Raw genomic sequence first — 10,634 nt, 5'->3', positions numbered from 1 at the left:
AATCAATCGAACATACAAGATAAAAACAATCTGCATAATGATATGCATTTACATGTGCACCATGAAAGCGCATGCCCCACCTACAAACATGTAAAATTGCAGTGCATGTAGATGTACACGTAGAACACTGCAGTCAGCTGAGCAGTAAAGATACAGAACCATTCTTTATGTAAATTACACCCAAAACATAAACACTGCTGCTTTTTCCCAGGCCGGTCAACAAACTTTCTCCAATATAAACAAACCTGACTGCATACACACACCATATATATACACACAGCATATAAACACACAGTAAAGTCCATACACAGACCCTTGCATTGTATGCATGTGTAAAGCTGCCTTGACAGCAGGCAGCAACGAGCCAGCCAATGAGAGGCCTGCACTCCTTTCCACTGACCTAGTGAACTTCATTCCTATGCAAATGAGGGGGATTCACCATACATTGTGCAGGCAGGCGCTTTGTTTACAAACTGTTCTGGAAAATGAATTTGAGGTAGATCAGTTCCCTGATGCTTTGGAAACAGGATTTCTTCTTGGATTCTTGGAAATTTTCTCATTTATCTCTGATTTTGATGTGTACACATAATACATTCCTACATTTTCTAACAAAATTATGAATTATAAGGTCTAGAAAATATGAAGTTTTTCTTTCTTTCTAAATCTACACTGGAGGCATATATAGCACATAGCCATAGGCCCTCTGTTTTTTCAACACATTTTCATAAACAGAGATACTATATTATGTACATACAGTATATGTCTAAGAAAAAAAAGGTGCACTATATTTGTTATAGTGTCAAGTGAAAAAGGTTTTCAGTCTCACATGCATATGTTTTCCCCTACCACCACAATATATGCATAACAGTATGTCACAAAATGGAAATCAATAGACTGCAAGGCCAATACCACTAGTTTACTGAAGAAACAAGAATAGACTCAACATTTGCATACAATGGACACATTCATTCATAGGCCTCTACCCCCCACCCAGAACACACACTCATAATGTCCTAAGGCCCTCTTTTGCTTCAAATTGAAACAGTTGTGTTTTGAGGTTTCCCTTTTTAATACCCTCTTTCTAAATCATTGATTTGAAGCATAACATATCAAATACTTGCTTGTTCAAACAGAGTTCCGGTACTCTGCACATTTCTCTTTGTTTTTTAATTTTTTTTCACTCCAGTCATTTAAAACAATCGATTGCTCTTGTACACACAAAAGACTATACTATGCCTGTGTACTTATACGTGGGAAAACAACATGCAAGAGGGATCAATAGTGCATGAATGCCCAAACTCGCCTCACTCTCAGAATAACCCCAATTACAGGATGCAAGCAACAAAAAAAAAAAAACAGTTTACATGTACATTCCAAACATTTTTTTTCAAACTATTAAAGTCATAAACTCAGCATTGTGTCACTATTTGGGTGTGGTAGAAAGAACACTGCTATGTTTGTTTTTAAAAACATCCTGTATAAATACACCTACATGTATTAAAGGTGTGTAGAGCTTTAAAAAAATAGCTGTACAAAGCATTCATATGACAAAATCCAGGTAAATTTAGTTCCCAGAAACTAACAAAACCTCGCCCTACAATAGAGAAAAGTTGCTATGTCATGACAAGAAGGTCACCGAGTCTTGCATTCCCACACTCGCTGTCAGCTAGGCTGTCAGCTGTATACCAAATGGCTCTACTCTACTGAACCCGTAACCCTGGTTTGACAGACAAACACAATAGAAACCAACCCTAGGAGGCGATCTTTAGTCACAACTCCACCCAGCTGAGCTATTCATTCTATTGTTGTACCTCACCGTGCCGCATTGAAAGACTGCAGTATTTGGGGTACACAGATCTTGGTTACTGGGAAACACCCTCATAGCTAGGCCTTGTCGCAAACCAGGTATCAGTCCACTACAGCCCAGAGACAATTGTCAACATTTAATCCGTGCCTGCTTACAAGGACACCTCCCAGGCGAAACTTTGAAAACATGTACTGTAACTGTCCAAGACCAATGGACATGTTACTCCCTGTATTATTTATACCAGTACCGGTAGTTGTTGATACCCTTCCCCCCCCCCCCCCTGAAAAAAAAAAATCATCCGTAACCACTTCTCACCATCCTGTCTTTGCTCCATTTTTGCTATTGACATGGACTGATGCAATCGCTAAGTTACTCCTATCTCTTAAGTGCAGAGTAGCGTTTGATATTCAGCTCCCATCAATTTGAATTAATTGTAAATTCAATGTAGATGGGTCCTACTAGTCTGGACAACAGCTTACCATATGCATTATCCAAGCAAAGACATCTCCCTCACTCATAATATGACATGTGCATTAGACAGTTTTAACCTTCTATAAAATGCAAATTCAAATTTCCAATCATTAACCTGACTGATTCTATGCATGTACTTAAGATATACACAAGGCACTCAAGATATGAAATTATGTATGAATTTGAATAATTACCCCTGCATGTCAATGACATGTCTAGGACACAAGCTTAAAGGTAATACAAAGTTTTGGGAAATTTTGAAAATTGGGTGGATAGTGATTCTTTATAATTTTGATATATTTGGATGCCCCTGTGGATGTACATGTATTACATGTATAAGCACTAGAAAATTTAGCCCCTAAACTACTTCTGCTTTCGAGAAAAATTGAATATAAAAAGTTACTGGTGCTCCCGGTAAATTTTCAATAAATTTCAAATAGCTTTTACGGCCGTACAATGGTAACTGCGACCATGAAAATCTCAGAATATGTAGTTGTGATATATAATTTCCGAACGGGAACAACTAATCGGTAGAGTTTAGTCAAGAAACATTGTTTTATAGCTTAATTTATATCTTGAACTTGAGAGGGAGCTATACAACATAAAGAGTTTATTATTTACAATTTCATAACTTAAGACTCGATTTCATCTGCGACAACGAACACTGAATATTGTAAGACCGCATATGCGTCCAATATGTTCATTTGACCCAAATTCATGACCCCATACCAAAACTTTGTATTACCTTTAAATATTCTCTGGCTACAAGTATACAGTTTTATCACCAACATTAACCCAAACAAAATCTTTGTTCATTTTAATGGAAATGCTGGTTAAATAAGATATGATAATATGAATTATGCAACTAGCTGGCATTTTCCATTCCCATCTGAATATGTGCAGGTATATACTGAGCAACAGTGTATGTTTTGGTATAGTCGTAAACATGTACGCAAGTCATAACAGCTGCTATGACCTTTACAAGACAACAATCCTGGTTGGGTACAGGTATACATTAAAAGACTTAGGAATCTATTTCAGTTCATGGTTCTTATATAACAAAGATATTAGCTACAGTGTAGGTCAGTTTGCTCAGTCAAAGGGACATACATGTACTGTATGTGTAAGAATTAATTGTAGGCCTATAATACAAAGTTACAAACATATTTTAGCCAAGGTCTAATTAGTGTTCAGCATATACATGTACAGTAACTGTCATCTAAGTGTATGTCACGGATAGGCTATGTCATGTACGTCACTGACTCACTGTGTGATGCTGGTATGAGATGAAGTAAACAGTTCCCCACTAACCTTTACAGAAGGGGCACATTTAAAGGAAACTTTAGACATTTATTTTAGCCAATGTTCTTGAAATATGCTCTAGATCGATTGTTACTCATATGAGACTTTGTTCTCACACCTTATATACCTGTATATCCACCCGGTAAAACCTGTGTGCCCCCTCCTGACGGCTTGTGTCCCCCTAAAGACTACATCTCAATGACAGCTGAGTGAATGTCGTTCAATACATAAAGGCTAAACATACAGCTGTATAGCCTATATATTGTTATTTACTCAGATTTGACAAGATCACTATATGGCCACAGCCCCAGCCATGGCAATAAGGGACAGTGGGGCACATTATATAACGAATCATACACACCACATGACCAATTTGAAATATACATGTAGGCCTACACCTACAGGTATGTTCAAAAAATTGGGTCAAGGTCAACTTCGCTGTAAATTGACTGACCCAAATTCTAATACTCTAGCTCAAGGAAACCCATTTATGTCACTTGGAGCGCCCTTATGGCTAATGAGCTGTTCCAACACAAGTAGGTATGCATTTTTGCGGGTAGGCCTATATAGATGCAATTGCATTCGCAACCAAAGAGTTGCACAGTAATAACTCTTTAAAATAATAATAATGATAATAATACATATTTTGGGGATCTAGCACAACTACATTTTGATGTAATGTCTATATATATATATATATATATATATATATATACATGTATATGCTTCCAATAAGAGGTCAGAAAACATACCCTAGATTTAGCTCCAGCAGCCATTTATATCAGCACAAAGTGCATAATTTTGAGGAATAAATCATGCCAGGTTCCTATTAACACCTGGGTGGAGAGTGTCAACTGTGGATAAAATGCCTTGTTTAAAAAGGACATTTACTACATGTAGCAGAAGTACCCACTGGGCAGATATCCATAATACAAAAAAGATCAGTGACTTTTAATATCATAACACTTGTTTGCAGCTAGAAGGATATTGCGTCTGTAAATAATGATGAGTTAATGTCCCTCTGGCTCCAAGCAGACAATAATATTCCTCTCATAAAACAGGTAAAGGTCATCAACATGCAGCCCTGTATTACACAGTATTTGGCCCCCAGGCATGTATGAATCAGATTAGCTAGCTTCTCTAGCTCTATAGCCAGATCGTGCATGAGCCTGGCAGGACTATTACTGATCTGACCAAGTGATAGCTGAGTCATCAAATCATAACAAGACACTGGTTTCCTGGACAAGGGACCATACGACGAAAGTATGGGGTGCTCGAAAATAAATATCTGACATGCAGAGAAAGAGTGACTGTCTGAGTAGCTACATGTACATGTACATGTTCATGCACTACATGGAAACATAAACATGTCAATTAAGTCCATTGTCTGGCATGCATTAATTATATTGACATGTACTTGTATCAGTATTGATTGCACAACATTCAACCAATTCATGTAGTTCAGAGTGCATGCCAACATATTTTCAGATATATATCTAAATTAACTCTATGATTTCTTTTGGTAACAGAACTTTGTCCATTATTACATCAATTGTGCATGCACAGCTATCCACAAAGTACATTGTACATGTACGATTACATGTAAGTGCACTATTTCAGTTGCCTATTGTAGGGCATGCACATTCATGTACCTTTCTACGTACCTCTTCTTTAAAAATATGAAACGATCGAACATTATGTTGTACTGATCTGCATATATTTGACGATGTACTTGTTGTACGGTAGAACTGAATAGCAAATTTACAACCACCTTCAAGAGTTAAACAATACCAATACATGTACATGTATATAGCAAGGTCCCTTCTGTAATGACTCCCTCCCCTAATTAGTGTGAAGTCCAAGTATAGCTGTCCTTCAAAAAATTCAATAACAAATTATCTTCCAAGTATGATTATACATGTAATGAATAATAAAAATCCACAGGGGGATATTTGCCCAACAGGCATCCAAATAAACAGAGCATGTAAATAGGATCTTACTTAAAAGGTCATCACCCTAGCTAGCAAGGCTGGCCAGGAAAGCCTTGAATGTGAAGGTCACATTGTGTTTTTGGCTCCCTGCCACCTGTCGCATAAGATAGGCCAAAAAGAATTTTGAAGATGACAGTTCTCATGATAACTTAAAGGGAGTGTAGGGTGGGTGCACTTTCCCCCAAAAGCTAACAAACATGTAAAATGTGATGGATTTTAGTATATTTCCTGTTGCAAAAAGCAAAGGTTTATGTACATGTACATGTAATGTATAGGCCATTAATCAGCTCTTGAGGTCATCAAAAAATAATACCGGGGTACATGAATACAAATAATTTTCCTGACCCTACATGTATGACCTTACATTTATATGTAACCTCTGAATTCATCATTGATGCTACTTTATCAAAAAGAAAGACCTGTATCAGAATCAGTCCACACAGTTCACCCAAGTCCCTGGTTCACCCATCCTGTTTGTGATCGAGAGCATAGATTTCATGTCTGAACCTGTTCCTTTTTTTCCAGTTCACATGAAGCCAACACCCTTGAGCCAAACCCTACCTTTCTGATGCAGACTGACAGTAACGTTAAAATTTGAGGAGTCTTATTCATCAAGCAGATAAAGTTAAACCTGGCTTAAACTTAGTCCAATTATAAACCGTGCTGTGTTCTTTTACATGTATAAGCACCCACTGTCAACCTTGAGCTCCACATGTACTGTACTTCAAGAACAAATTGAATTTGATTTCATTTAGTCTTCAAACAATAATGAGATTGATTCATGATGACATGATTTCATTTACAAAATGTGAAAATGATCATTTTATAATCTTGTGGTCCACAATTACATGTTTCAGTTGATCAATGGATTTTATACTAGACACTCAAGGTTGTGGTTATGAATAACATTTTGCATGCGGTTCTTGAACTGACTTAGTACACTTATCTACATGTACATGTATTTAGGGCTACTTGGTATGTTGTGGACAAAATGAAAAGGAGGTCACTGCTGTTTGACCTCTTTTAACCATGAATTTGTATATTGATCTTGGCAGTTCACCAGAAATGCTCCAAACGTTCTCTTCCTCCCTCCCTCTCTCTCTCTCTCTCTCTCTCTCTCTTCTCTTCCTGAATCCAACTCCTCACTCTGCTGTTATCTCCTCTTTGTTTTTCTATCTCTTAATTAAACTCATATTCCATTTTTTTAATTTTTTAACTGAACCCAAAATTTCGGTTGTTTTGTTTTTCTATTCTCTTATCTCTCTACAACATATTTCAGAATTAAACTGACAATAAAGCCTTATGCCTTGGCTATTTGTTATACAATGTCTTCTTCAAGTTCAACATGTTAACTCAGTGTCAAAGTCAAAGTCAAAGACCAGAGGATCTTATAAAAATGTACGCATTAATTTTTCTTTCATCTTTGCATTCGTTCACCATTGACCTCGGTATTGAATCTTAACCTAATTTCACGGTACAATCATTATCGTGTATTATGAATATAGCCATCGCCCCCCCCCCCCCCATTGTTGACTTTTCCATGAAATGGAAAGCTCAAATAACATCACTTCCTCTTATCTATGATTGTATCTAGATCTACTACAAAAAAAAACGTATTTCCCAAAATTAACAAATGTGTCTGTTGCATATAAAAAGAGGTAAGAAGAGTTCCCTTTGTACCCCCTAAAAAAATATAAATATGTACATACTTACTTTATTACCTCGAACAGTTTTCAGCAGATCAATTTAGATTAGTAGTTCTCCAGGTACCAGCAGTACTCCAGTACATGTACAGTAGTGTATAGTGCAGCTCAGCTGCAGTGGATATTTCCGCTCTCGAATTTCCCCTACACAATCAGCTCAGCAGCTGGGTTTCAAACCACCTTGTATTTCTTACAATATATCACTCAATTTACGGACAACTGATTGTAGAAAACCAGAAAACACTATGGAACAGTAGATACACTATCGAGTCATGAGATATTCCACGTTGAAATGTTTAAAAAACATCGATAAAATTCGCATTTTCTATCCGAGATTTCTTTCTAGCTTCTCAGCAGCTCAGCAGGTCGAGATATTGTTTTGGATCTGTCAGCTACTTCTCAAGGCTGTACCAGGAAACAACAGCAACCGAGGTTGACCAATCAAAACTCGTCTCTCTGGGGGCTCGCCCTTTAAGGGCCGCCTACTTATTCAATGTAAATTTTCTGTTCAGTTGGGAGAATTTGCATCAAAACAAAACTTTAGCACATTGTACACATTAGGATCATCAGTTTAACAAAATATCTTCTGAATATCTTATAAATATGATTATTATCTTTTATTCATTCATCAATAATAATTCACAAAATGTTACATTTGTATGGTAAAAGTGAAAATAAACGTGTGTGATGATGTAATTCTTGTATGAGCTGCGAACCAGCTAGAACCAGACTGCTTGCATCATCAAAGTCACATGGGGTGACGTCAATGCGATCCGTGGAAAAATCCAAAGGGAAATCGATTGTTGGCAGGGAGCCAATCTATGCGGGGGTAGCAGAGCAAGTTGGCAAAAGGGTCGACTGAACCTGAATAATAAGGTCTCCCTGTATTTTTAAGGGGTTATGACCTGAATTTCCTGAAATGCATGTATTTCTTTAAAATTCTGTCTTTCTGTTCAAGTAATTTTAAGTTGGCATCAACCAAAGCAATAAGAACATCGCATTGGGTTCTGTTGACAATGACCACATTCATATTGAATGTTGAAATAAAAAATATAATAATTGGGTCCATTATTATATAGACCCTCTAGATGAATCATTATTATTATTATTATTTCTATTATGTTTGAAAAAGAAATGCTAATAGAAGAAAGAAAGGGAGATTGGAAGACGACATACATAATATTACTATCATCATTGATGATCACCTCCCTCGATCTCCTCGATTAAATTTTGCTCTCACGCATTAGGCATTCACACAAAGATCCGCGCCAGCCCCCCCCCCCCCCCGACAAAAGTGCCCACAGACCAATATTTGTCTGTGAGCATGGACATACTAATCTCAATGTTTTAATGAGGAAGAGTTTCTGTCCCCATTTTTTTTTTGGTAAAATGAATTTATTGATAAATATATGCTTTTGAACAAATTAAACAATCATACAATCAATTGAAATAACAACGTAGGATCCTTACATAATTCAATTAAAACATGTTTCATTTTCTTGAACAGCAGTGTTTAAAAAAAAAAATGCATAGATTTTTTGTTTTCCAATACTTTTCGATCTTTAAACTGTAATGGATTAATCTTTTGAAAATACAAAGAGAAGTAGAGACTTCATAAAACATAAATTTGCGATTTTCTGCGGGCATGAAAAAAAAATAATGTTAGATAAACTGCGTATTTTGCATACATGATCAGAAAATTTAAACTTTTGAACATTTTGTTTTTCAAGTTATAATCTGTATTTAAGATGAATTTGTAGGAAGAAACAAAAAACATTGTAAAGTTTTCGAACTATGTCTCCAAATCTTAACCGATAGAATCTTGTGTTTGCATTTTACGAACAGATGAAGATTGTCGTGTAACTCATCATCATATGAACAATAAGGGATTGTTACATAATTTCCATTTGAATAAATTATACCTAGTTGGTATTAAATTGTGTAACACCTTAACATTAAATTCTGTTGTTCTGTTTACTTTCATAGCTTGTAAATCAAATGACCACATGAATTTCAAATCAATTTGTTCTGTACTATTTAATATTTCTTCCCATTTATCTTCAATTTAATCTAACAATTGAATGAATAGACATCGTAAAGTAAAAAAAAACACTTAGATTTTCGTTTAGTGTTAACATTCATTAAAACATTTTTCATTACTGCTTCATTTTTTCCTGCATCGCATCATCTACCAGTCTAAACATGGAATTGTATTTACTATGATATAATATTCTTGAAACAAAGAAGCATGTTTTTTCTAATCTTTCTTTAATTTCTTTCAAAGACATAAATCTAGAGTCTTTTACGATATCATTAATTTTCAAAACGCCTACATCAAACCATTTTTTTGATAAATAATGCTTTTTGGTTATGATCTCTTATATTTGAGTTTAACCATATGTTTTCACTTTTAACATCAATAAACTGTAAATCAATGTTTGTATTACTTTCTACTGTCTCTTTAAAGTCAGACCAAGTAGACCATCTTCTTGTGATATTGGGGCATTTTTATATTCTCTAAACAAAACTTCATATCATCTTTTCTACATTTACTAAGTTACTGTCAATGGAGCATGGACATAAACTGATCTCTATTTTTCAAGGAGAAAGAGTTTCTGTCCCTGTTGCTTACTCGTAATGTGGCTTTGTGCCATACGAAAGGAGGGGAAGCAAGGAAGAAGAAGAAGGAGGAGGAGGAGGAGGAGGAGGAGGAGGAGGAGGAGGAGGAGTAGGAGGAGGAGGAGAAGGAGAAGAAGAAGAAGAAGAAGAAGAAGAAGAAGAAGAAGAAGAAGAAGAAGAAGAAGAAGAAGAAGAAGAAGAAGAAGAAGAAGAAGAAGAAGAAGAAGAAGAAGAAGGAAGAAGAAGAAGGAAGAAGAAGAAGAAGAAGAAGAAGAAGAAGAAGAAGAAGAAGAAGAAGAAGAAGAAGAAGAAGAAGAAGAAGAAGAAGTGTTAAAAGTATAGGAGCATTTTTATATCATCCCTCTAACATGCATCATTCATTCACTGGACTCACGTTTTTGAATAAAAAGATGATACAGGATGAAAAGAACATGACTAGCAGCATTTTCATTTATTCAGTATTTTGATGTATACAAAATACCATATAATATGCTATGAGCTAAGGGCAAGACAATTATAAAACAAATCTAAATAATATCCTAGCACTAAATCGAATTTTAGTTCTACGTTATTTAAATAATACTTTTATCTGACAGTTTTAAACATGTGAGCTGTATAAGGCTTTGGCTAGATTTTTTTTATGAGTTGATGTTCTTCTGATTGTACACAATCACAGGTATAGTATCTAAAGTACTAACGTTATATTTGCTTGTCTTTCAGGTTACTGGTTCCCAAAAATAG

At 35.7% G+C, this 10,634-nt stretch overlaps 1 protein-coding gene across 1 annotated transcript in view; it reads right to left on the bottom strand.

The window, feature by feature from the left end:
* Positions 1–7,663, bottom strand: part of LOC100890995 — a 22,412-nt gene extending 14,749 nt beyond the window's left edge. Inside the window, exon 1 of the mRNA XM_030985630.1 lies at positions 7,285–7,663. The gene's annotated coding sequence lies outside the window, so the exon portion shown is untranslated. The remainder of the gene's footprint in view (positions 1–7,284) is intronic.
* Between the last annotated feature and the right edge of the window lie 2,971 nt (positions 7,664–10,634).

Source organism: Strongylocentrotus purpuratus, unplaced genomic scaffold (assembly GCF_000002235.5).
Source record: "Strongylocentrotus purpuratus isolate Spur 01 unplaced genomic scaffold, Spur_5.0 spur5_scaffold_15, whole genome shotgun sequence".
Lineage (NCBI taxonomy): Eukaryota > Metazoa > Echinodermata > Echinoidea > Camarodonta > Strongylocentrotidae > Strongylocentrotus > Strongylocentrotus purpuratus.
This window is presented reverse-complemented; position numbering and strand designations above follow the sequence as displayed.